The sequence below is a fragment of the Talpa occidentalis genome, unplaced genomic scaffold (assembly GCF_014898055.3).
Source record: "Talpa occidentalis isolate TD23 unplaced genomic scaffold, MPIMG_talOcc4v2.1 talOcc4.13, whole genome shotgun sequence".
In the NCBI taxonomy this organism is placed as follows: Eukaryota; Metazoa; Chordata; class Mammalia; order Eulipotyphla; family Talpidae; genus Talpa; species Talpa occidentalis.
Genome location: NW_023601322.1, coordinates 70,876,440 through 70,904,389, shown reverse-complemented (window position 1 = coordinate 70,904,389; position 27,950 = coordinate 70,876,440). Strand labels below are relative to the sequence as shown.

The following is a 27,950-nucleotide window of genomic DNA, read 5'->3' as shown; positions in this document are numbered from 1 at the left end:
CTGAATTCATGCCTGATGGCGGGCACCTGGAGTGGGGTGTGGGCCTAGGTAGATGGGATTCACCTGGACTCATACTGCACTTACAAGGGCGGCGTCATGGGGACGCCAGAAGAACCACGAGAGAAGCAGAGAGAACGCAAAAGAATGCTGGAGAGCCCAGAAAGAGTGAAGACTTGCTGGGGGCTGGGAGGCCTGCTAGCCTCCCGGCCCCCCCAGCACCCCTGCCTGACGTGTGCCTGGTAAATCCCAATTAAAGCCTGAAAAGCCACCGAGGGCTCCAGGACTCTCCTCCTTCACCAGTCTGCTCGGGTCATAGAGATCCTGCACTGTCCCCTCCTGCCCTTACACCTTCCTGCCCCTGAAGGTGGTAGGACTCTGAGTGTGCGGGGATGGCACTTTCATAATTAGGTCACACTATGTGGCCAGAGGACTGGACAGATGTAATTAAGGTTACTAATCAGCTGACTTTGAGTGAATCAAAGAAGAGAAACTATGAGGAAGGAGGGGTCCTGACATATCACCCTTAACATCTGCATGCAGAGGTCAGAGATGGATGAAATCAGAGGTGTTTTTTTTTTTTTTTAAGATTATTTATTTATACAAGCACTAGGTACAGTTAGAAGCATGGGAGGGTGAGAGAATTCACCAGAGTGGGGAGCAGAGCAGGCAGACAGACAGACAGACGAAGTACACTGCTGAGGGGAGCAGCGGGCGGCAGGAGAGGTCTGCGCGCCACGAGACCCTCGCCCGGCGGCCGGGGATTGAACTGGTGCTGCAGAGGCTGCGGGCAGCTTCACAACCCAGCGCTCAACTGCTGCGCCACCAGGGAGGCCCCAAAATCAGGTTTGAAGTGTGAGAGGTCAGCCGTGGAAGGGTCTCCTCTGCGGCTGTGAAGTTGGAGGCGCCCCTGTGAGAAGGGATGTGAGGCCTGTGGCATTGAAGCATTCATAGCCAACAGCCAGCACCTGAATGGAGCCTCCATCTGATTACCTCAGGGAACTGAATTCTGCCAACAGTCACCTGTGCTTTTGAAAGTTCTGCACCTTAGAAAGGGGTTGGACCCACGTGCCACTTGGTTGCAACCTTGTGAAACTCGGAGCACAGAACCCAGCTCAGCTGGGCCCACACTTCGGAACTGTGGAAGCTGGGAGGTAACAAATAGGGATTTTAAAGTGCTCTTGTGTTAACCGGTTACACCGCCATGGAAAACAAAACTCCAGGCCATCTGAACCTATAGCCGTGCCCTGGCTACAGCCGCTGCCTTCTGAGTCCTCCCCTTTGGTGGATAAAGTGAGGAGCGCCTGCCGGACGATGAATTCTGCTAGTGATTGTTGAGGGCCCTGGATTAGGCAGCAGGTTTCCAAGATGATGAGGACTAGACAGCATCGCTCAGGGGCTCGCTATAGGGTGGGGCAGCAAACAAGGGGCAGGTGCGGAGTCCGTGCGCATGCCTCCTGGCCCTGTGGGCATGGGGCTGTGAGGTTGCCTTCAGAGCCGCCTCTGAGGGAAAGCAGACTCTGGAGCTTGGGCGACTGAGTGGGAGGCCGTGGCTGGCAAGTGGGATGTGCTTCTGTGAAAGGCACCAAGACCTAACTGCATGCGGAGTAAAACCAAGCAGAGTCGGGAGTTTGCTCCAAGGGCTTCCATCTGCGCATGGGAGACTCCCGAGAGGCCCTGGGTGCCTTGTTATCACTCAGACTACGGTTCTCTGTGGTCAGTGCCCACGTCATGGGCTTTTTCAGCAGAACAGTTGCCTGGTGGTTTTCTTCCTCCTCTGGATCATGGTACCTGAGTCAGAGGAGCAAGGACGTCTGGAAATGGCGGGAATGCACTTGGCACCTGGGGACTGGCGTTCTCTGCAGGTTGCTGAGAAGAGAGAAGTGCTGCACATTCCCGTGATGTATGTAAGGTAAGATTACGTTTCATTTTCTTTAATATGCCTGTGTTAACCAACTGCATTTTGCCCGACTTTAGTGACTCAATCTTAGTTTAGTTCTACAAAGGACAAAATGGGAAAAGAACAGCATATTTTAGTTGCAATTAGGAGCCCATAGTATCTGGACAGGAAGGTTGGGAGATGCCGCTGGAAATGTGGAAGCAGCCAGAGAAGAGCCTTCCATGGCAGGATATGGCTGTCAGGCCCCATTGTGGGCTGTTAATATGCATTAACTTTCAGGCCCCACAACCTCACATGGCCACTCTTTGCTTGTTTCCTTTTATCTTCATTTAATCAGGGATTCATCCCACAAACATTTCTTGTGCCGCCATTCTTGCTAGACCCTGGGGATGGGGTGGGGTGGGGTGGGGCCGGAGCTGTAACGGGACTATGAAGCATTTGCAGGAGGAGCAGAAGGGAACTTGTTTTCTTCTGGGATGTGAGAGAGGAAGGGGCTAGAAACACCAAAGGCTTCTCTTCCCAAAATGCTGGGGAGTTCTCTGTGCTCAGAGACACTGTTGTTTCCAATAAGCAGCATCAGGCGTGAGCGGGGAAGAGTTTGCAGGTTACCAGAACCGTTCAGAGCTGTGCCCAGCTTAATTGGATGTTTAGGGCTGAAATGCCATGAATTCTTTGCCTTAATTGCATAATGGCTTCTTCATTAAAATTTGGCATGATGACATCATAGACAATACGATTTCAAGTGGCTTTTGGGAAAGGATTGTTTTCGTTCTACAGCAGATACCTCGTTTCTAGTCTCAAGATTAGAGTTTTCCAGGCTATTAGAAAAAGGAATAGAAAATGAGGGGTGGTGATGTGGGCTTGTTCTGTATCTTCATGTGGCGGTTTCCTGGGAATATGAGTCACTGCAGGCTGCCATTACAGAATGCTGTTGACTGGGCCCTTAACAACAGAAAGTTATAATCGCATAGTCCTGGGGCCTTGTAGTGCCAGGACAGCAACAAGCAGGTTCTCTATGGACACTGGAAGATGGGTAAAGGAGGAATCCTGGAGCCCTCTGTGGTTTTTCAGGCTTTTAATGATCTTCCCACACCATTTGTAGTGAGGCAACCAATGCAGGGCGGGCAGGGGGCCCTGGGGGCCAGGAGGCTGGCAGGCCTCCCAGCTCCTAGCGGATGGATACTCTTTCTGGGTTCTCTGGCATCCCCTCGTGGTCTCTTCGCTGGTCTCTACTGCTCTCTGCCATACTGTCCTCCGCCCTGCCCCCCCCACCCCCTCCCACATCCTCTTCCAAGGTGCTCTGTGGTCTGCTCCGTGGTCCATTCTCTGTGCGCCTCTGTGACGCTGCCCTGATATGCTTAGTCTCTCAGCTCATGTGTGCCCGCTCACACATGCCCACACCACACTCCAGGTGCCGCCATCAGGCACACTTGTAACACCACAGGTGTCAATCACTGATGTTAATTGTGGGAGGACAAAAGAAGCCCGTTCACTGCCTTTTACCCTACAGGCCTGCAAGACTGAGATCAGGTTTCAGCTGCAGCGGCTTCCAATGGGAGCCAACTCCTCATTGCATACACATGGCAGAGAGGGAGGGAGCACAAGCTTGTGCTCCTGTCCTATCTTCTTATAAAGGCAATGGTCATATTTTACCAGCCCCCCACTCACTGCCCTGTGAGCTATTTTAGCCTTAGTTAACCCTCTCCCATCTCCAGTGCAGTCACAGCAAAGGTCAGGGCAGTGATCAGGCCTTCAGCTTTGAATCTTGTTTGAACACAGTTCAGTCTGGTGGCGGCGGTGGCGGTGGCGGTGGTGGGTGTGTACACGCGCGAGTCTCCTCGGTTATCATCACAGCAAGGGGCCCACTGTGTTCCAGTCATAATGAGTTGAAATGCACTGTGTATTTTCCTATTTTGACTTGTGTTCCACTTAGGAAAAGAAGGAATATATTTTAGTGGCCTCCCTAGTGGCCTTGGGGTTAGTCTCAGTGCTCTCACCACTATGGCTTGAGTTCCATCCCTGCCAGGGAGCTACCCACATGGCACAGTAGACCTCTCCTGTCTTGCCCGCTACTGTCCTCAGTGGTGTATTTCAGTCAGTCTGCCTGTTCTGTTCCCTACTCTTGTCTTTGGTGAATCCTCACCCCAGCCCCTGCATCTCTGGCCTGCATCCCAGTTCTTCTATGCATAAAGTAATCTTTAAAATAAAAGAAGCAAATATATTTTAAATAGCAAGTATCTATGTCATTTAAGTAAAGCGACAAAGCCCACATCCATTTTCAGTGTGAATTTTTACAAACCTAAAACACAAGGTAGAATGGGTAGTAATGTTTCATAATGAAATGAACTGATAATACATAATAAATCCATAATTTTGAAAAAGCCTTACTTGAAAATTAGGTATTAAAGACACCAATTAAAAAATGCTAACCTTTTGCTATTAGAAAATTTACATCGCCCTGTATCTAGAGCATTATAAGATAATATAGTGTTTAAGTTTTCAATTATTAGGGAGGAAAAGTTCTCTCAGTTTATTGTACTTATTTTGACTTCTGTAAAGTTGTTTGACAAATCAGAACTTGGTCCTGTAGATTTAATACAAACTGAAAAAGAAAATATAGTCAAGTAGTCATTAGTATAGCTTCGAATTGAACATCTAAGGCCACACATTGCTCCAGGAACCACAGGAACATGAAATAGCCCCCACTGATGAGGTAACCCTCAGTACCCCACCTGCTTTGGGGCTCTCCGGGCCCAAATAAAATGCACACTTTTGAGAAACTGATTCCTTTTATCGTTTCTCCTCCAGAATAAGGTATTCCCAGAAGGCCCTGGGAGAGGTATGCAATGGAGGAAGGGTCTCAGGTGCCCCCCTTTTCAACCATTGCCCCTAAAGCTGTCCTCCAGTGCACCAGGACCCCCACTGACTCTGAGCCCTTCCCAAGGGGCTCCATGCACCAGCAAGTCCTGCCCTGTTTGTGCCACTCCAGTACTGTGCACTACCACAGGCTCTGCAGACCAGGGTCATGTACTGGTGAATGGTAATGACATTGGCAGAAACGTTCTGCAGAGAATGTCTGAACCTCAAGGAGTCTTGATTCTTTTCATATCACCCCCCCTCTGAACTCTGGTTTGTCTGCCCTACCATACCAGGGAATTTTTCTAACCCCAAAATGGATCACATCACTTGGCTAATTATAGTCTTTCATTATTCTTACCATTATGCATTTCGAAATTACATCTCAAGTTTCTGCTGTTCTAAGCATTGGGCAAATAGGAATGAGTAAGATGTCATCTTACCTTTTAGAAATCTCTGTCTAGCAGAGGCAGATAAACCTGTAAATAGATAAATGTCACGGTGTTCTATAGGTGCTTTGATAGAAGTGATTATAGGATTTAGCAAAATCCAAAGGAAGGAGATAACAGGTCTTCCTGGGAAAAGCGGTTTCACAGAAAGAAAACGCTACCTTGAGCCAGGTGTTGAAATGATAGCATCCAGACACTCTTGGAAGAGGAATTGATGTTCAGCAAGGGCATGAGACATGCCCCCATTCTACTGATTAGAAAATTCAGAAAAGGTAAAAACTTACCATGACACTCATATTGCTAGTATGAGCTTCTACCAAATGTTATTTTAAAGATGTGGAGTACATCAGGAAGCAACTCCAAATGCAATTATAGGGCACCCCACTACTCAACATTGCAACTCATCTTTTCAAGGTTGTAGCAATATTGACCAGACCTACTATACACATGAAATTTTGGGGAAATACAGAAATGAGTTATGCGATGCTGCCCTCAAAATATATCTTATATAAATTGGAAGAATATGATAACAAGCACAAACAATGATGTGGTGCTCTCAGTGTTGTAATTTTATTTTGGAAAAAAAAGATCATTGTTTTGTTTGTTTTATTTTCCTGATGACAAAGTGCAAACATTACAACAGAACCAAAGTCTTATTGACCTGGTACTTAGCACTTGACCAGGATTTTGATTTATATGTATTTCTGAACAAAATAAAATGAGCTCTGCCTCACAGGCAGTTGGGAGCTATTCTATTTGTAGCATGAGTTGTCATTCTGAGAAAGGTCAATCTTTGTAGTTGCGTTGCGTCTGCCATGTAGATTCCTTGTCCTGTTTCCTGAAGGGGAACCCCTGAATCTAGAAATAAGAATCACTACTCAATCTACTTTTATGCCAAGAAGATTTTCACATGGCTGCCTGAACATTTATATCTGGCTGCGAGAGGGAAAAGCGGTGATTAGATCTAGACAGACCATGTCAGCATCCCCACATGACACTGGTGTGTTGAATGAAGGTGAATCTTCTCATCTCAAGTCCTTCTATCCCCTGGGCCCTCCTGGGCTGGGCCAGGGTCAGTTCTGTCCTGGGTTATAAGACCAGTAACTTGGGTTCCACTTGGGTGGGGGAGAGGACAGGAACCTAGGAACAACTCTTGCTCACTAAAACCCACCAAAGTTTTCATCCCTACCCACTCCCCAAGTAAGCCACAAGACTATGGAAGCCCTGTTTGGCTTCGCAAAGGAAAATTCTAGGTTTTACAAATATTTGCATGTAAAAACTTCAGTGACCAAGAGCAGTTTCATTTCTTTTCTTTTTTTTTTAAAGATCTATTTATTTATTTTATACAAGAACCGGGGTACAGGCCAGAGATGCAGGGGGTGAGAGGATTCACCAGAGACAGAGCGGGGCAGAACAGGCAGACTGACGAAATACACTGCTGAGGGGAGCAGCGGGCGAGACAGGAGAGGGCTGCCTCGCCATGTGGGAATCTCCCTGCCCGGCCAGGAATTGAACCGGCGCTGCAGAGGCTGCGGACAGCTTCAAAGCACAGAACTTAACTGCTTGTGCCACCAGGGGAGGCCCACCAAGAGCAGTTTCTATTAGCTTTTTTTTTTTTTTATTGTGGGTCAAAGGCTGTAGAAACACATCTCACAATGCATGACTCTCCATGTGAGAAGGAATGTGCAGAGCAAAGCTAAGCGAGAGGTTCATTCAGTGTTAGCCTGACAGTGGACCCTGTATCGCAATATAGAGAAGGCCAGTGGACGAGCCAGGTCCCGGCAGCATTCCTGTCCCCCATGATAGCTGAGCCCACTCTTCAGCCTGGGGCCCAGGCAGATACCTATTACCAGTTACCCTCCTGTTGATCTCAGCCACAGCTTCAGGCTCCTTTTTGGTACGGAGTTTCAAGCAGATACTCCTCATTCAGAAAATGAGCACAGAGAAGAAGCCCATTTGCCCTTTCTGGTCCAGAGGATGAGAGAACTTGCTCTGTCCTATGCTCGTCCCTGTGCCTCCTGCCAGACTCCCTGGCCGTTCTAGCCTTGGCTGCGTAGTCACAGATTTCACACCACTAAGAACGTGGCGCATGCATGGGTCACTGCGGCTCTGTCATCTGCCCTTCCTTCCTTCTCTCTTGACTTCCTCCAACCTCGCCATGAAAAAGCATCTTGTTCTTTCTCCGTGTGCTTTGTCCCTTATAAGGGCCATGCCCTCTGCTTGCTTTATTATTTATTTTCTCCCTACCAACTCCTATTTTTTTAATGGTTACCAAAGAAAATCAAATCTTGAAAAGTTTAAACAGAGTAGTGTGAACCTCTTTCATTATCAACACAGAGTCCTTCATGCTACACATTCTGGCACCTCTGACTTGAGGGTGTCGTGTTTTATAGCTGAAAATGCTGTTACCCACAGCCCCGGGCTCTCTCATGTCCCACTGTTTCATCAGGTCTCGAATGTTCTTGTCAAACATTATGTCGCTCAGTGAGTTTTCAAACCTTCCCACTTGCTCTAGAAAACATCCTTCTCTGCTTGACCCCATCTCCCCCCTGACTTTCCAGCTTGGGCCTGAATCTCCTTTACTGCCGTGAAAGTGAAAGGGAGTCCGGGGAAGGGTCAGCGAGGCACAAGTGGCCTCAGCTATTTGGAAGCCAAAGACACAGAGGAATTCACTAATAATGCCTTTTGAGGGTGGGATTCACACTAATGCTCCCCTCTAAGGACATCACGCTGAGGGAGAAAGTGATCTCTTTGGTCAGATTTCAGAAATTCATTTCCCCAGAGGTAACAAACCTTCAGGGAAGAAAGAAGCCCATGGGGCAGGCAGATTCGGATTCCTTCCCCCCAGTAGCGGCTGGATGTCTGTCTTGCCTAACAATGAGATTCATGACCTGGGTGCTGACATAGTGGAATGTGGGACACAGGCAGGCTGTTCTGTAGTCTCTTTTGTGGAAAATTGCTCAGACTCAACTAAGCCACACAAATGCTAAGGTATCCTCAGTGCCCATTCTCAGAACTCCTTAAATGGCTCTTCATGGACTTCTGATTCTCCAGCCTTGTCTTCTAAGCCATCCTGCACCCTCTGACTTTATGAAATGTGAATTTGATCACCTTTTTACTCTTGGAAGGGGGAAACACATTCAGAGCTTTGACACAATTATCAGAAAAGAGACCTTGCTTAGGGAGGGTGACCCCTGCATGCCCGCAAGCCATGACTGATCAGAGAATTCAGGTTCCCGTGGAGCCACTTGAATTCAGGGGTGGAAGTGGGGAACTCTCTATGATGGTGAAAAGAAAAATAAAGAGGAATTAAAAAACAAAATCAAAGGAAAAAATAGGCAAAGCCTTGCAGGATGCCAAATGCATTGTTGAGTAAGTGCATACAGGCTCTCTTCCCAGGTTGGGAAGTCTGCATCTGCTTTTGGACAGGATCTTGGGTCTGGTGTGTTCCCATGTCAGGGTGACGCCACAAGCAGAGCTTGGCAGGGCCAGGCTGCCGAGCCTCCCCTTCTGGGACACTGGGCCTGAGGAAGCAGCAGTTCAATTGGGTCCAGGTGGGAAGGAGCTTCTGTTTCCTGGCAGTTCAGTTGGAAGCAGGCACAGCCAGCTGTCAGGACTGAGGCAAGAAAAAGTAAAGCCAGGGCACAAGGTCAGGTGTGTATGGTGGGAGGGGGTGTGGACTGTCAGACTTGGAGCATGAAATGAGGAGAACTGGCTGGGACTGAGCTGAGGCTAGGTCAGCTCTACAGGAGACATCTAATATGAGCAGTGTGTGAAAATGGAATTTGGAGTCAGATCCAAGGGCAAACAGAGCTTGTTGGAAGTCAGGGCCAGCTTTCAGGACAGATTCTTGGCCAACTAGGGAAAAAAAAATCACCTCTAGTGAGAGAAGGCCAGGAGGCCAAACCCATCTTCAGTCCCCCCTTTCGAGTTCCCACCTCTGCTGGTCTTAAATGCGCAGTTGCTCAAAGCCTGTGTCTGCTGTAGATGGAGGTACTATCTCCCATTATGCAATCGAAAGTCCTCAGCATCCTGTGGGGAACCCTGGAGAGGTTCAGATCTTGTCAAAGGAAACACCCTGCGTCCCTCTCCCTTGTTGTGCGTGGCTGAGCCGGATGAGCTGGGTAGGAGGGAGTGCCTCTCATCTCAAAAAAGTTTAAAATTTCTATGTTGAATTTTCAAATAGCCAAAAAACGAAAACTAAAGTTGAGAACCACAAACATGAGCAGTAGCCAGATGGCTGTGCCATGGGCCAGTGCCTCGTCCCTTCCTGCCCTCTCCAGGAACTTCCTGTGCACCTCTCCGTGCCAGGAAAACCTTCCTCCCTGCCGCCTCCCACCGCCCCCCCAGAGTGTGCACGCTCATCTCAGCGTCCCTCTGAGAACTGCTCGAGTTCCTGCTCCCTTCTCCCAGCTCACCAGATCAGACAGTAGGGCCAACTGACCTTCTGTCATTTTGTTGGTTGAAAACAAAAGCCATAAAATAGGTTTTCTGGGGTCAAAATGGTGTTCAAAAGACAAGATAGTTATCTGTATGCTCAGGAATGCCAGATAATGTAAGCATGGTGTTCTGTTAATTTTTTTTTTTTCTATCCATGCTCTTTGTCCTGAGAGAACTTTCATACACTTCTCCCATTTTAAAATGATACGGTTCAACAAGGAAAAGAGGTGGGCATTCTGGCTTCTCACTGAGGGATCAGACTCATCCTTATTTAAAATTTTTTTTAAAAGATTTTATTTATTTATACAAGCACTGGGTACAGTCAGAAGCGCGGGAGGGTGAGAGAATTCACCAGAGCCAGAGCGGGGAGCAGAGCAGGCAGAAGGACCGAAGCACACTGCTGAGGGGAGCAGCGGGCGGCAGGAGAGGTCTGCGCGCCATGCGGGACCCTCCTCCGGTGGCCGGGGAGCAGCCGGGGATCGAACCGGCGCTGCAGAGGCTGCGGGCAGCTTCGCAACCCAGCGCTCAACCACTGCGCCACCGGGGAGGCCCTCATCCTTATTTTAATGGCCTTGATTTGCCATGCCCTGTCCTTGAAAGTCAGTGGAAGGGATTCTCTTATCAGCCAGTGTCTGCAGCTTACACTGAGAACCATCAGAGGATCATCCAGCACCCTCACCCCCCAAATAAGGCAGGACTGGCAAGGGTATTTGCTAAGGAATAATTCATTTTGTATAAGCACTTCCTGCCCTTCCCTGCTCCGTGTTATCTGTTCCTGGATCTGGGTCATCACCTGCAAGGAATAGCATGAGAGTAAGACCCAGGGGACCCCAGCCATGCTTTCCTCCCTGATGTTCTCACAGGTGCTCCTCTGTTCAGCAAGGTCCACCTCCTCCAGGCAGCCCCTTCAGCCCCACTCGTGCCTTCCTCGGCTGCTGGTGCGCGGGAAGGAGCAGCATCCTTAGAGGCAGACTTAGGATGGGGTCCTGTGGCCAACATGCTAGACATGTGGCTTAGACACAAGACCCTATCACCAGCTGCTCAGGTAGAAAGAAGAAATGAGGTGACAAAAAGGACACCCCTTTTATAAAACTGAATTTGAAAGATATAAACACACTGAAGGGCAGTTTAAGGCTAGAGCACAGGCCTGCGCTGTGCAGCCTCCGTCCTTCTGTTCCGTTGCCCCCACACTTGCTGAGTGTCTCTCTCCCAGAAGCTCAGGATAAAGCAATCAGTGAGACAGACACGCCCGTACCCCGCAGAGCTTACTCTTGGAGAAGTGTGGTTATGGCAGGTTCTCAAAAATGGGTGATTATCGTCAATTTGATTGTGCTCTATCCTGAGGAAATGTCGTGTTCTTTTTGTTTCCTGCAAATTCTCACTCTTGTACATTTCACGTCCCCTGGTCTGGTTTCTGCAGCCAAGGAGATGGCAAGGACTGTTTTCCTTTTCTCTATAATTAGTGCTATGGCCCAGGAAGAGTTCTAGAAAAATGTTCCTTATTCAACTCCCTACGGTTAGTGGAACCTGACTTCCAAGTGGGGTCTCTCAGAAGAGCATGCAGTGGCAAGGGTCGCATCTTGGAAAGCACCTCTTAACACTGAGGTCTGGAAAGAAATGGAAAAGAGGGAAAAGAAGGCAGGGTCTTGCCCTAGGGCAGTTGGCTGGGTGAGGGCAGAGCGGAATCCAGCTGCTCCATGCACCACCGGCCCCACGCAGGAGCACAGCTGCGGGGGGAAATCAGCTGTACCCAGTCTCCCTGACACTGCGCTCGTCGCTCCTGTTTTATTACCGTGAGGAACAACCAGATGAGGGTGTATGAGGAAAAAACCAAAAGTGGGCCCACAAAATGTATTTGTTACTCAGCATGACATAACATAGGTGATTTTAACAGCAGGTAGAAATAAGCTCCTTTAATAAATGAAATCGATTGTAGTGACAAAGCATCCTGAATGGAGAGGCAGCCACTGGCAAACCCTCGGTTCCTTGGCAGCAGCACTGAGACCCAACTTTATGTGATTACAATAGCGACCTCCTTTCTAGGAGAATGAGCCAGGAAAGCCAAATAAAATAGCGACTTTTCTGAAATGAATTTGGAATTTTCTTTTTCCTACTGGTGCCAACAAACAAAAGCACGATCAAAAGAGCAGAATAAATGAACTGTTTCCAAAACAAAAAAAATGATAGTGGGGAGGCCTCAGTCCCTTCCTATTGAAAGGCAGCACGGATGTCTCTCAGATGGCCTCCCCAGCCCCCTCACGCCCAAACCCCTCAGCACAAAACAAATGCATCAAAACCAGGCCAGATCCACTGCTCTGTTGTCTCAGAACCGTGAATCTTCAGGGAAATCTAGAAACCCAAATAGAAGAAACTTGAGAGGGTTATTAGCTTAGATTTCCTTTTGTTGTTCATCAGCCTTGCCCATGTGGATGTGCACACCACACAGCTTGTTTCCGTTTGTCACACTTACCAGGCGATGGCTGGCTGAGTGACAGCTACACAAACCAGGTGACCCGCATGCCCACTATGGCCCAGGCTGGGGTGAGGTGAGGCTGCCACAGCCCTGCTCAAAGCCTTTGGTGGCCTCCCCTCAGGGTCAGCAGGTCCAGTGTCCTGCCCTTGCCTACCTCGCTGGCCTCATTGTGTTCGTTTTGAATCGTCGTTGCTTGTCTGTCTCCTAGCCCCATGCTTCTTACCAACATTTTTTCTCTGGTCAGATGTCCTTGCTCTTTTTGGTGCAACTGAGAAATCCCCACACTGCCCACAGACCTGGCTGCAGAACTTCCAAGACTCCTCCCCTGATGGTTCTCTCCATCTGGACAGAGAACCTAGTTTAAGGGCTTGGTTACCTGTCAGTTCCTACTCCTGAATTCAGCTGCTTCATGGCTGGGCCTATGTTAACACTTGTTTCAATCTCCCACACCTAAAAAGCTTCTGGGACTGTAATTTAGCAACTGACAGTGGAAGAAAGGAAAGGAAAGGATAAGGGGAACAATAGGGGGAGAGCAGTCTGGGACAGAATAAAACAGATACCTGAGGAGACCTGGGGTAGAGAATGAAGGAGACCTTGTATGTTGTGGAGGCCGGTGAGGGAGAGACCAACTCAGCCAAGTAAATGAGAGTCATTGGTCAAGCTTCACAAAGGAAGTAGAGATTCTGCCTTGCTCCCAGGAATGATGATGTGTGAAGAAGGCTGTCCTAGATCTATAGAGGAAGATGATCCTGGGGTTCCACGGTTAGGTGGGTATCCTGTTGTAACTCAGACCCATGTGCACAGAAGCCATGCTTGAAAAGGCCCAGCTTTGTTTGTGTCTCAGTCAGGGTTTTCCAGAGAAGCAGAACCAGAGGGAAGGATATATGTAGGGAAAGAGATTTCTTGTTAAGAATTGACTCACAGGCCTCCAGTGGTACAGGGGTTAAGGACAGCACTATCAAGCTATAGTCAGCCACTGCAGCATAAGTTTGACCCCTGGCTGGCCAGGGAGTTACCCACATAATGCAGCAGACCTCTCCTGTCTCACCCGCTGCTCCCCTCAGCAGTGTATTTCAGTCAGTCTGCCCGTCCTACTCTCCACTCTCTCTGGTGAATCCTCTCACCCCCTGAACCTCTGGCTTACAGCCCAGGTCTTGCATGCATAGATAAATAAATCTTAAAAAAAAAAAAAAAAAAGAATTGACTCACATGGCTGTGGAGGCTGACAGATCCCAAGATCTGAAAGGCTAATACTGGGCAAACTGAAGGACACCCTTGGACTCCCAAACTCACATACTCTAAAGGGGTTCTGCCATCTGCTGCATACAGTAAAGCATAATCTTTGTGGGAAAGACCTTAAATAGGATTGGAGAGAAGAAAGCGTAATTGTTTCCCATTTGAAGCACCCAAAGTTCCCCATCCCCTCATGTCCAGTCAAACAGGGTTGGCCCAAAAGGAGAGTGCTGAGGCCTGAAATCTTGCCACACGTCTAAGGCACCTTCTGGTGGGGACCCATAGGTGAGGGGCAGAAAGGGCCAGGCAGATCTGGAAGGAAAAGAGCAAAATCAGAGTACAAATGAAGATAAAGGCTGCCATGGGTCTCTCAGCCATGTATTTCTTCCAGGTGTCTCTGAATGTCTCCACTCCACATGTCTCTTTTCATGTCCCCCAAATCCCTGGTGCAAGTCCACAGGTGAGAAGCAAGGGAACTCCTTCACATGTCTCTGTGCTCCATGTGCCTGCTCCAAGTCTTCTTCCAAGTCTTCTCTGGCCTCCCCTCGCTGCTCTGCTCCACCCTTCATTAGGTGGGGCAGGGAAAAAGGGCCACCTTTTTTCCTGGAGCTGCCTCCCTGTAACAGGGCGAATCATCAAACTAGAGACCCAGGAGAAGCAGTTGAATGGTTCTAGGCCAGACAAGAGGGACAGGTTTGAGATTGAGGAGGAGGTAATGTTTCAGTTTGAGTCTGAAATGGGAAGAAGTGGATGTCTCAGTTCAAAGGAGTCAAGCAGGAGGAATTCTCTGGTTTTTAGAAGAGGGCCAGACTTTTGAACTCCTTAGGGCTGCAAGAGATCAGAGGAGCCCATCATGTTAGGGAGGGCAATCTGCTTCACTCAGTCTGCTGATTTAAATGTCAATCTCATCCCAAAACACCCTCCATAGACACACCCAGAATAACGTTTGACCCAATATATGGGCACCTGATGCCCCATCAAATTGACACATAAAATTGACCATTATAATTTGTAATAGTGAAAAATTAAAAATAACCTATTATCTTTAAAAGGGTGGGCCTCCCTACTGGTGCAGGGGGTTAAGACACCACTTATGAAGCAATGAACCTATGAACCTATGAAGCCACTGCAGCACGAGTTCAATCCCTGGCCAGGGAGCAACCCACATGGCAGAGCAGACCTCTCCTGACTCGCCCGCTGCTCCCCTCAGCAGTGTATTTCAATCTGCCTCTTCGGTTCTTCACTCTGTCTCTGGTGGATCCTCCCATCCCCCATGCCTCTGGCCTGTATCCCAGTTCTTGTACGCATAAATAAATGTTTTAAAAAATAAAGGGTATTAGCTTGGATCAAGAAACTGTATATTCACACACTGGGATAATGTACTCCAGGGAACACACATGAACCAGAGCTAAATATATCAGCATGGGTATATCGAGAACACAAAGTCCAGTGCACAGAGATTTGGTGAAAGATAAAAGTATATCTGTGATTTGAAAAGATAAGATCATGTGTAGATACATAGCCATGTAGTAAGGATTTAAAAACATAGGGATTTAAATAAACAGCCTTTTCAAATTTCCCTTTAAAACAAGGAGAAAAGAAAAACCTGAAAGAGGCATGACAAAAGGCTAACGTAAAAATTAAAAACTGCATTGGTGGGCTCTGTGTGTTCAAAATAACTTCAGGATGGGGTGGTTTTATAAAGTGAATAGAAGCAAAGGCTTCTGCCAGCTTTACGCGCCCCATTTATACCCAGGTTACAAGTTCATCTCAGCAAGGTCATGTCTCTGAGGATGCACACCTGTATCACCTTTGGGTGAATAGCCTCACCCTTTTGTCCCACAAACTGGGTACTTAAAAATTTACCCATATTTTTCTTTAGGTGGTTTGATGCTCTACATCATTGGGGCTTCTGGATATGTTAGGAGACAGTCTCTGTTGGAACCCTTTCTGTACTGTGGCTGGACCAGAGGGCTAACGGCAACTAGGAAATAAATAGGAGCCCCTGATGTCCTAGTGCAATGAGGAGACAGCCCCAGCATGCAGCCAGAAGAGCCGGGTTTCAGTCCCATTGCTCCATGTGCCAGTTTCATGATTTGGGGCGAGTTCCTAACTCCTTCAGTAAAGGGGAGGGGGTAAAGTCTTTTTATAACGTAGTGAAAATGAAACAAGATAGGATGGTCCAGCAGATGCCTGACCCAATCTGACACCAAGCTTTTCTTATCACTCCTATGACATCCTTCCCATCTTGGAAGGAAAATTCCTTCCCAGTCACAATCCTCAACTCTCTGGCCATGAGGTTTTTGCTTTGCAGATACTTAAACCTAAATATCACAGAGGAGGGATGCCATAACCCAAGGTTTTAGTCAGAAATGTACAATCTGGTACAGTGCTTATTTCGAATGGAAAGACAGCCTCTGAGCTTGAATCAGAACTGGGCTGTCACAGATTCTGTGACCCTGGGCAAATTGCCACACAATTACTGGTCCCAGGTTCTCCACGGTTAGAAGGAGACATGCCTAAGGTTTCTTACAGTAATAATATGCCATTAAGAGTAGAACAGTAAAATAGTAAGAAGCAATAACTATAAGAAAAGCATTTATCATTTTTATTCCCTAGATGCAGTCTTTGAATAGATTTATGACCTAAAACTTCTTTACATTGTCAGTGTGCTGTATGAATATGGGAACCATACTTAGCCTGACTCTTATTTGATGAGTATTATTCAAAAACAAGGCACAAAATGAACTCTTATTTTTGATATGTATGCAGAGACTACATAGGTCTTTACCCCAGCCATGGCGATGAAATGCGTAGGTGAAGAATGTGTTCATTTCCCAGGTTCCCTTAGCTGATAGCAAGAACACTCTGTCTAGTACTGTGGTAGGCACTTTGTACTCTGATTCCAATTCTGAAATTTAAATGTTAAGGGGAGAAAATACCTGAAATGACTTCTCCAATTTATTTAGGGCCCCACGATTAAGCTTAGGTTATTGAAAACTGTCATTTCCTTCCCTGCTTTGCAATAATAATTGTCCACATGAGCAACATTAAGTCTCCTTTGTTTGCTCATTTTGAAACACTGGCTATTAAAGCAGGAAAGCCAGCTGATGGGTCTTAGGAAGATTTCCAACCCCACAGATTGAAATACAAAAGTCTCTGTGGCTAGAAGAGTTAACCAGAAAATTCAGTTCAGAAAATACCGTATTCATTGATAATTCTGGTGATTCAACGTTTTGTTATATTTTGCATTAAAATGAAAAATCAGTCACTCACTGCTTGTTGAAATATTGCCTGGCATCATCGTGTGCATTGGAAAAAAGCAAGTTGGCTTCTTTTATGCTCTGCGTGAACTGGACTGGGGTTCAGAGACTGTGTAAACCCTGTGAAGTTCTGGGCACCCTCCATGTGCTGAGTCATCCACCAGGTGCTGCAGAGGACACCAGATACGTCAACCCCGAGTTATCTTCAGGAAGTTCAACTGTGAGCGTGTCGTCCCCATCCAAAGTGACAACCATGTCTCAATCCCACTGAGCAAAGTTCTGGAAATCCCATTGAAAGCTTTCTATCTCTGAAGGTAAATGAAAAGAAAGAAAAGGGCTCTCTGCCCCTGTGATCTCCAGATGAGAAATAAAGTCACTTTTACCACCAAACTTCTGTCACAGCAGCTGCTGAGCCAGCAGGTCAACAGAGTGACGTGAGACCTCCAGCACACTCGATGACCTCCCCCTTCTCGGGCCCTCCAGTGTCACTCTCAGCCAGGGCTGGATGCAGTCTGGGTTTCTAGATACAAAAGCCATGGCAGAGGCTGGGTGGTTATTTATCAAGGCCTGTCCGCAGCCATCTATATGAACACAGCCGGGCTGTTTCCCAGCCTCTCTTGCAGATTGGTGAAACTTGGTCGCTGAGTTCTGTCTTGTGGATCATGCTGGAAGATAACCTCTTCCAGCCTGACCCATGAAAACCTCACCCAGACCCCTCAAATTCTCTCTTTTCATGTCTGCCATCTGAGTACCACTGCCCAGGGGAACACTGGGAAAAAACACTCATTGAAGTTTGTGGAGAATCTGTTGTGTGGATTCCTGCGTGAATGCCTGTCATCACAGATTGGACTCTGCAAGAAATAAACTTTGGTGTTCAAAAGCAGAAAATTTGGACTTTGTTACAGCAGCTAAGCTGCACAGAGTAGTGTCTGGTTACATTCAAAGAGGGATATTTGCATTATTCATTTAATAGCATATAATCAGTTAAGTGACAGCTTTTAAGGTTTCACCGCTTTAGGTCAGTAAACCATTTATTGTGTTTCTGATGTTTCTGATGTTCTAATGAATGAATAAGTAGTGAATAAATCACTAGACAAATAAACAGTGGATAAATACATCAGTCCTTGGTTAAATATACAAACAGCCCTGTCAGGAGGAGGTGCCCTGGAGGACAGAGTGGGGTCAGATGGCCAAGAACATCTCTCGTGTTCTTCCTAGCTCTGTCTGGAGCTACTGAGGGCACCCACTGATTTACTGCTAGAGAAGTGAGACATAAATTGTGCTGCAGACGTAGGACTCTCTGATGCCATTGACAAAAGACCCGGGAAGAGACCCACTGCCTACAGCTGTGCCCAGCTCCAGGGCAGGGAGGAGGGCAAATGTGCAAATGCCACTGAACCAGAAGCCAGGGCAGTGGCCCCTCCTGGAACTGGGAAGTTTCCCACCTGGTTCTCCATCCTGGGAATAAAGTTGTGTTTGAATATAATTTTCAGACAATTGAAAGCATGAGTTTTTATAACACAGAATGACTGTATAGAGGATCGTTAACTAAATAGTGAGCAAGTAAGGTGGCAAAGCTGGTCTGAGGAGCATTTTGAAGAACAGGGGTTACAGAGCGTGTCAGAAATGGGATTCGGAAATAAAATGGCTGAGTTGGACACAAAACTGACTTCTATGGATTGTTTCTTGCCTGAGGGAAATCTACATGTTACGTGTCACCTCCGTGGTCTCATCCTTCAATGGAAGAGCCAAAGACAGCTTTTCTCTTGGATATTTGAATAATTCTCCAATAAACCTGTGAAACAATTCTCCAGTAAAGCATTGAAGGGACATGCTGCCCCCTCCTTTGCCATATTTCCAAGTTTGCAAAGATTTTTCCTAAAAATTGCCTGTTTTCATAGTAAATAATGTCCAAAGATTATTCTTGATCACAAAAGAGGCTGGTGTTGTGATGTCTCAGCCTGATTATTTACAAAGGTGAAGCATGAGATGTAACTTGGGCATGTACTATTGAGCAAATACTGAAGTCAGAGAACTAACTTCTGTCTGGGAATTTCATTAAGGAATCTCAGGTTGGGCTTTTTTAAAAGGCTTGGTTATTTGTGCTTCTATCCTGAGGCTAGAAACCAGGCTCAAGAAACTCCCATCAGATTTCTCATGCAGTATCAATAGATTGTGGTGAGTTCTCTCTTTGAGATCCCCAGGCTGTCTTAAGGTCACCGGCATGCCCAGGACCTTACCTCCTGTGGGGCTGGGACTCTGCAGGCCATATTCCAGACCAGGTTCTCCCAGAAGGCTTTGTAAACACTGACATCACATGTTAAATGTATCTCTTTTTTTTAATTTTTTTTTATTTTGTATGTTTTTTACATCATTTTTCATTTTTGCACAATGTATGCATTTTCATCTTGGTTATAGTCCCCATACAATTCCCACCCCCCTTATTTTGATCCTACTCCCGTCTCTCCCTCCACCTCATAGTGTGTCTCTGGTTTATAGTTGCTTGTTGATTTTGACTTTTACTTTATTATAATTAGTCTTTTTCCTGGCCCCTTATTTAGCCAAAGAACACAAAAACATTAATTCAAAAGGGCACCTGCACCCCTATGTTTATAGCAGCACTATTTACAATAGCTAAGCTATGGAAACAACCCAAATGCCCAAAAATAGATGACTGGATCAAGAAGATGTGGTACATATACACCATGGAATATTACTCAGCATTCAAAAAAGATAAACACATGCAATTTGCAGCAACATGGATGGAGCTGGAAGGGATCATGCTCAGTGAAATAAGCCAGAAAGAAAAAAATACAAGATGGTCTCACTTATAGCAGGAATTAAGTGTATATTTTTAAAGGTGAGCTTGTCCCCCTAAATTAAATTAAATTAAATGTCCCCCTAAATTAATGTTCAATATGACACTCCAGATGTAACCTTGGTAGCCCAGTTGATTGGTCATATCTTGTAGGAAGGAAACCAAATTCTCATTGAACTTATGCAGATAACTATAGTGCTGGACAAAATAAAGACACTTAGTAAAAATACTAGTTTCTGTGTTCTGAGCTATCAGTGAGAATTAGAAAACATTGAAAGCGTCATGTTTCAATTTGCCAACGCATAGCCTACTAAGTTAGATATAGAGTAAAAGAAAGAAAGAGGCCCTTATACACCTACCAGAAATGACATATTTTCAAAAGAACAATATTCAAAAATAAATAACTATAATTATACTTCTCTCATCAGTTCATTCAGCCCTATGTAATTAAACTGATTCCATTGAATCTTGGATTGGCCAGCAGATGCTTTCATGAAATTGTCAACTTCTGAACTAAAAAGGACTGTGAAGCTCTGACCATCTCCTGCTAGAGCCTGACAGCTGTCCAAGTGTTAGTTTAAAATTTGGGGCTTGTACTGAAGCCTAGTCCTGGAGACACCAGTTACTAACACCTGGTACAGTCCCTGAGTCAGTTCTTTGCTGAAGGCACAGATTCTATCCTATGAGTCTTCAGGAAAATGTGAGAGAGGAAACTATAATAGAAACTACCTGTATTGGAGGGTCTATGTCTGTGTTCATTTTTATAGTAAATTTCAAAATGGAGAGTTAAATTCTCAGTTGGGATATAATATTTAACTTTTTCCTGAGAATTCAGTGTTCCCTTCTGGGGAGGAATAGATCATGGACAATGAGATATTGACCAATCTCTAGGAACTCTCAATTCCTTCAAATAACATTTTACCTATATAAAACCATTCTTTGATTTGACTAATCAGTTTTTGTCATTCAGCTTTTATAACTAATTGGAAGTATACAAAACAAATCTGTTTTTTTTCCCAGCATCTCTTCCTTTATAAGATTAAGAAATAAATCTGTGTGAGCATGTATGGGAACTTTGGGACATTGCAGAGAGGTTTATGTGTAAAAGAGATCCTAATATATTTTTTTAATTATGGTCTGATTTTTGCGGCTGGCAAAATCCAGAATGATGAGCAGAAACGTGGATGCTTAATTAGCATAGAAACAAGAGCTTGGTTACCTATTAATCAAAGCAGCAATAGAGTATTTTTAAAAAAAACATAGTAGAAGGTGACACAGTTCCTTGGAGCCTTAGCTCCTCGAGAATCAAGGGCATGATAAAGTCAGGACGAGAGCCCAGAAAATTATACTTTTGAGAGTTGGAATGTTTGCTATCCAGACAGCTAACAAGGAACAATCTTTTACTGTCCTATGTAAGAATAGACTAAACACTTCAAGATCAATTTATCATTTTAACAGAGAGAAATAAAATCACAATTTCACATTAATATCAGATTTGACAGTAAAGGCTCTCTAGCTTCTCCAACGACTTTATTAAATTTTAGTAAATTGTAAATAAGCCCATCAACACTATGCAAACTTCTCCAGAATTTTGGCACATTCCTTTGAATTTTTTCAGTCTCATTATTTGTAGATATTATAAACCAAAAAAATAAAGTGGAATTTCTATAAGTCTCCCACAGCTTTCCATACCCAGATTTTGTCTTATCTCTCACATTCAAGAACAGCCACTTTAATTTAGGTTAAAATTACCCCCTTCTCCCCTGGAGAGATACAACCCATTATCTTACAAGTAGTTGAATTTCTTTGCCACTGTTTCTAGTGTACTATTGTTAATGATTTATATTGATAATAACTTTAAAGTAAATCTTAAAAGAGAGCTGACAGGTCAGTAGGTAATTAAGAACTACTTAGTATATACATAAGGACTTAAGACTATTTTACACAGCTCACAAAATCATAAGACTCTATATACCTTTCACACTTTCTCAAAGTGGCAAAAGAAACATCCATTAACATGACCCACAGATGTAGGCACTCTAACATGAAAATAAGTAAAAGTACATGTTTATATAAGAATACTAGACTGAGTAACAAAGATTCCTGTGTTCTGTTTTACTTAGAAATTTAAAAAAGTATTCAAAATGTATTCATTAACTTAGTCTGTGGTTCTAAAGTTACCTAACCGTGTTGGAAATTATGTTTAGCTACAATACAGTCATAATTGCTGAATATGTAAAAGGTTTATCCCAATTATATTTCAATTTAGTTGTTATGTAGGAGTAGCATTTGCCTATCTGATTGGTAATTTAGTAATCAGTAAATTAATGTCTTTAATCTTTTCAAGAAAAACATGCCCAAGCCTAACTTTTCAAAAAATTAATGAGGTACCATAGTTTCACCTGCTTGTCAATATTTTGACAGTACAGGATTTGTCCCCTCAGTGTAGTCACTGAAGCCCTCCCACCACCAAAGCACCCACAGTCCATGGTGCCTTGCTGATAAAGCCACAGAAACTATGTTATTCATTGTCAAGCCAAAATTATTAATCAACTTGATTTATCTAAGGAGTCACCTTAATCACTTGTTTTTTGGTTCTTTATAAAAATACCTTCCCGCTATCATCTTCTGTAAGAAAAGATTTCATAAGTCAGCTATTTAAAATATCAGAAATTCACCTTATTTTGGGGAAATTCTGAGAATATTATTTATGTCAGAGATTAAAATCTCTATGGACTAATTAAATGTAACATGCCTTGTACACGATCTTATTAATACCCATCAGGTATTTACTCATACAGTGAGAAGTAAAAACTCTTTTGAGGTATAATTGACACATAACATAGCTTGAGGTATACAGCAATGATTTGGTAATTGTATATGTACTGTGAAATGATCACCACAATAAGTCTAGTTAATATTCATCCCCCATATAGTTATAAGATTTTTAAAATTTTCTTATGATAGAACATTTAAGAGCTACTCTCTTAGCAAGTTTCATTCAATACAGTATTATTAACTGTACTTACCTTGCTATTACATCACCACAACTTATTTTATACTGGAAGTTTGTGCTTTTCACCATCTTGATCACTCCCTCCCTAGCCCCTGTCTCTGGCAACAACTAATCTCTTGTCTGTATGCTTGGGGCTTTGTTGCTTGGTTTGGTTTTCCATTCCACATTTAAGTGAGCAGATGTGTTGTCTATCTTTCTCTGACTTGTTTCACTTAGCATAATGCATTCAAAGTCCATCCATGTTGTTGTTACACATGGCAACATTTTATTCTTTTTATTCCTCTGGTTGGGTTAGTTCATAGCCCTGTCTTTGAGTTTCCTAGTCTGCTCTTCTTCTTCTTTTTTTTTTTTTTTAAGATTTATTTATTTATGCATATGAGAGCTGGGGTGCAGGCCAGGGATGTGGGGGTGAGAGGATTCACCAGAGCAGAACAGGCATATCTACTGAAATACAGTGCTGAGGGTGAAATGTGGGTCACCTCCCTGGCCAGGGATCGAACTCCTGCTGCAGTGGCTGGCAATAGTTTCATAGTGCTGTGTCTTAACCCCTTGCAGCACACCGCCAGGGAGGCCCCCCGCTCTTCTGCTTTTGAATCCCTCTTGTGTATTTTTTATTCAAGTATAGTATTCTGCAACTCTGACTTCTATTTAGCACATTTTCTGTTTTTTTAATTGAAGTTTTCACTGTGTTCATTCTTTCCATTTTGGCGAGCATGTTTATGACCTTCACTTTTGGACTATTTATCGGGTAGATTACTTATCTCCATTTCATTAAGGTTTTTTTCCCTGAGGTTTTATATTGTTCTTTGTTTAGAATATATTCCTCCATCTCCTCATTTTGCTTTTGTGTTCGTTTCTATGTTTCACATGATAGAGCCTCACCTCTCAATCTTGAGGGAGTGGCCTCTTATAGAAAATGAACATTGCCCTAGCTCTTGGTGGTCTCTGGAATCTTCATGATTTCCCTAGCAGTTGGTTTTGTTTTTAACAAATCCCAGTTGTTGAGGATGTTCAGTTAGCACCTCAGCTCAGTCTGACTAGAAACCACCGCTTCAGGCAGCAGTTTTTAAAGTATGCGAATATATGCAGTGCTGTGGTACTGTAAGCATAAGCCCTCTGGCCACCAGGCCAGGTGGTCTGGAGGTATCCCCTAGGTAACACTCAGAAACAATCAGGGTTTCAGACTAATGGATGAGCTTTTGTTTGAGAGACCCCAGTAAGTTGTAATTCTGCAGAGGGAGAGCCCACTGGCCATCAAAGCACCTCTCTAGGCCTCTAGCTGTGTGCCAAACTGAAGTCGGCCCCTTACACGGGAGCTCCAGGACTAGCAGACAATCTTCTTACATGGAAAAACTGGGGGTGTGTTTCAGTTCACTGTGTTCAGTACCCTGGGGTGGTAACCTATGAAGAATTTTGTGTCTGATTGTTTCTGTTCCATGATTCCCAGGAATGCAAGCCCCACCCCCACCCCTGTGACCAAGCTGGCATCCTCTAGTCAGCAACCAGCACAAGAATCAGGGCACCGGACACATGTAAGAGTTCCCTTCTGAGAAATAGTGGCTCACTGGAGCAAGGTACAGGGAGAGCTCAAAGACAGCACTCTCCTAACAAGGTCTCTGGAAAGGTTTCTAGTCACCCCTTAGATATATGTGCTTAATTAGACACCTGCCTGCAGGCTGCAGTGGTGATGCTGAGCTTACAGTCCTCTTTCACAGAAAGACTGAGCTCTGGATTCTGTTGCCTCTTGCTATGCCTGAGGGTGGTGAGTGTTTGAGAACTCTTTCTCCCTTGTCTGCCATCCTGTGGGACCTGTGAACATAAATTCCACTGGCAGCAGCCAGCTCCAGATGATACAGTAGTATTTCCTGGCCCCAACTTCAAAAACTGGCATCAGATGAGGGTATACTGTTTTCAGAGAGATACCAGTGAACTGACACAAGCAGAACGGGGGACAGAGAGCGTACCCTGCAGTGTCTGTTCCCTCAGAGAAACTATGTGGAGACCCAGAAATACTCCAGACCAGAAGCCTGCCCTTCAGGCTAAAGCTCCAGGACAAGCAGATGGGCCTCTTTTTCAGAAAGAGAGAGGATGTGTTTTAATCTGTTGTCTGTAGCACTCTGGCTTGTTAGTCAGCCAAGCACTGTCTCTCCAGTTAGTACAGTCTTATGTGACCCAGGAATGCCAGTCCCCCTGGCTTTCAGAGTCAGGCAATCGAGGGGTGACTCCTGGGCTTTAGATACAAATACCAGGGCACCAGAAATAAAACTGGGTACCAGAGGAGTGTAAAAACTCCACTACTGCTGTGGAGCAAGACAGGGAGTGAGCAAAGATGGCACCTGTTTAGGAAAGAGGGGATGGAAAGACCTAGCATAGTAAATAGGCAATAAGGTGGTGCCCACTGGCTTTAGCAAGGCAGAAGGAGTGCAAACATGGTGCCCAGCAGCTCTAGGGAAAAGATGACACCTGCCAGCTTTGGTAAAGTAGGAGAGGATGAAAATACCACCACAACAGCCTCCATTCCCGGCCTTTCTAGCCAGGGCATTGAGGTTAGGAAAAAAGTCCTCTTTCCTATAAAGTCTGGGCACTTTTCAAATGGCTGCTACTTCCCTAGGCCCTGGAGCAAGTAACCCCAGGGAGGAGCCCTTTTAAAGTGGTTTCACAGTTCTCTACAGCCGTCTGAGTCTTGTGGTGTGAGCGTCATTGGCTTTTGAGCCCAGACATTTGGGGGGCTTGTCTCTCAGGTGCAGATCTTAAAGGTTACAGTGCTCGATATAGGGCATGAACCCTTCAGTCTCCAGGTATGTGCGCTCCTTCGCCAGAGGTGGAATTTATGGCTAGACCACACGTCAGCCTCTCCAACCCTCCGGGGTATGGCCCCTTCCTTGTTAGCAGATAGGAAGGAAGTGGTCGGCTAGCTTTCTGGCTTCCTTCCAGATGAAACTGTCCCATGTGTAGCTATAGATCTGGTGTGTCTGTGGAAGGACATGAGTTCACTCTCTTCCCCTAGGCCCATCTTGGATTGCCTCCATTAAAAGCTTTCCTTAGTTATGAACTCACAGTCTGAAGAGAAATGGCAACTTCAGTTCTGCAAACTCATGTCAAGAACCAACATAGATACAAAAAATTCACTGACTTCCCCCTCAAAGGGCTCTTCTTAGTTCCAGGAAGGACAACATATTTCCTTAGTTATTTGGGCCCACAATGGCTAAACAGACAAAAACATTAACACTCTAGATCCTTTATTGTTTCTCACCAAATATTAGACCCTGTCGTCCCTGTAGAAATCACCAAATGATCAACTCTATAAAATTGGAATCCCAGTCATTGCAATTACTGAGTATTGTACAGGTTGTACCCCAATCAGACCCAGAACTAAAGTTGGTCAGGATCAGAAATAAAACACAAAATCACAAATTAAGTTAGAGAATGTTGGGGAAATACAGTTAGCTAAACTATGGGGGACCTCACTTCTTCACCCACAAGGGATTGAATTATTCCAGCACCTTGCATGAGCAGAGAAGATTCTCCCCTTGAACCTCAGAAAGGAACACAGTCTACCTACAACTTGATTTTAGTTCCGTGAGGTCTATACCAAACTTCTGAGGTCCAGCACTGTAACATAATAAATTTGTATTGTTTTAAGCCACTGCTAGTAATAATTTAAGGCAAAACACTGAGACAGAGACAAAATTTGTTAATACCCTTTACTACCATAAATCTGGAATCTTCTGTTTTTGACCAGAGAGATACCTACGTGGTGCGTTTAATTTCACAGGAGTCTGCTATCATAATGAGCAGTGAATAGCACAGTCAAAGCCAGGCACAGTCCTCTAGATTAGGAAATAATTTTTGAGTAAATCGTCAATGCTCCAGTTGACTTTGAAAGAACGTGCTACTCACCTTTTTGCCATTTTTCCAAGTTTAATTTTTTCTTAAGAGGTGAGATGAGGAAGTGTCTTTTCATGCTAGAGACTGTAAGTTCCATAAGGTTATTGTTTTATTTGTATCAATTAATGTCGTACCACAATGCCTGATATGTACCAGGTGTGAAATAAATATTTGCTGAATAGATGAATAAGCCTTTATAGCCTAATCTTTAAATATTTCCTGCTGGGAAATCGATGATTCATCCACAGTGAGTTTCTTCCAGTTTTTGAATTTAAAAAGCCAGAGCTTGTGCTCTTACTCTCTCTTGCTCTCGCTCTCTCACCCTCACCCTCACCATGATGCTTTCACATCTGCTTTCCCTCTGCCTGGAGCCCACAGCCCCACTGGGCTTGGCTAACCAGCAATCATGCAGTAGGTCTCAGATTCGACATCGCCGCCTCTGCGGGGGTCTCATCGTCCCATCCTCTGCTCTCACACCCCGGTATGCACTCCCCAGCCCTTCACACATGACATGTGCCTTGTTCATTCCCCTGCATGGCCTAAGGCAGCCGGTGGTGATGGTTTAAACATCAGCTCCAGCGTCACACTGCAGTCCTGACACTGCCACAGACTAGCTGTGTTATTTTAGTCAACTCATCTGTCAGGGACTCAATTTTCTCATTTATTCAATAGGAATAGTTTGAATTCATCCACTATATGTGGTTGTATTGGGGATTAAATGTTAAAGAGTTGGGCTGGAGCCTGGTATATAGCCAGCACCTGGGATGCTATTATCAGTGTGTAAGCGCCTTGAAATCAAGACCATCTTGTTCACCATTGTCATCAGTTTCTTAGAATGGCTGACATCGAGTAAGTGCTCAGAATCTTTTGGTGACTTGAATATTATTGTGAGAAGCACCATTTCATAGGATCAGAAGTGGGGATGAAAGAGTAATGCCTTGATAGTGAAGTAAACTAATCAGAGAGGCTCAACTTCAAAGCCAGGCGGTGAGACACCCTCAACCCTCTTCAGATGCCTGGGAGTCAAAGTACTGGCCCTCGTGCTCCCTGGAGATTGTTGACTCAGATCTTCTGGGATTGATGCCAGATCACATGTGCCAGCCACCTGTTCCTGAAAGAACTGTGCCTCCTCAGCAGTGGTGATGTGTCCATGCCTGACTCTGCAGCACACACACCCCCAATGCCACCCTCATCCTCTCCTGGATCAAGAAATTCTTCAACAAACTTGAGATCCAATACAATGACCCTAGGAACTATCCTTCGAATTCCCAAATCCTAGACTTGCTCAGGCCCAGGTATCCCTTGGAGGACTTCCCGTAGCTCTGGCTCAGGGGCTCGAGTGCCATTCTGGTCCTTTTTTGGCTATTAGTGTTGCCAGCTGAACCATCACCTCCCTTCTAGTGCCTCTGCCCCGTGGGATTGGGAAACACCAACCCAGCCAGGGACAACAGGAGCCACCCACTCAGGTGAGAGTCTGCCAGTGAGTTAACCAAACTCACACTCCTGCAGGCATCTGCCTTCAGCCCCCGCATTGTGAAAAGAGCACATAAATTATGAGAAATGCACAGTCACTTTGCAGAAAATTCTATGAGCCAGCATGGAATTCATACATGGACA

General features: G+C 45.2%; 1 long non-coding RNA gene across 1 annotated transcript in view; it reads left to right on the top strand.

Annotated features, from left to right (window-relative positions):
* Positions 1–917: 917 nt before the first annotated feature.
* LOC129145631 (uncharacterized) overlaps positions 918–27,950 on the top strand; it is a 235,005-nt gene continuing 207,972 nt past the window's right edge. The window contains exon 1 of the long non-coding RNA XR_008551438.1: positions 918–1,909. This is a non-coding gene — a long non-coding RNA (uncharacterized LOC129145631). The remainder of the gene's footprint in view (positions 1,910–27,950) is intronic.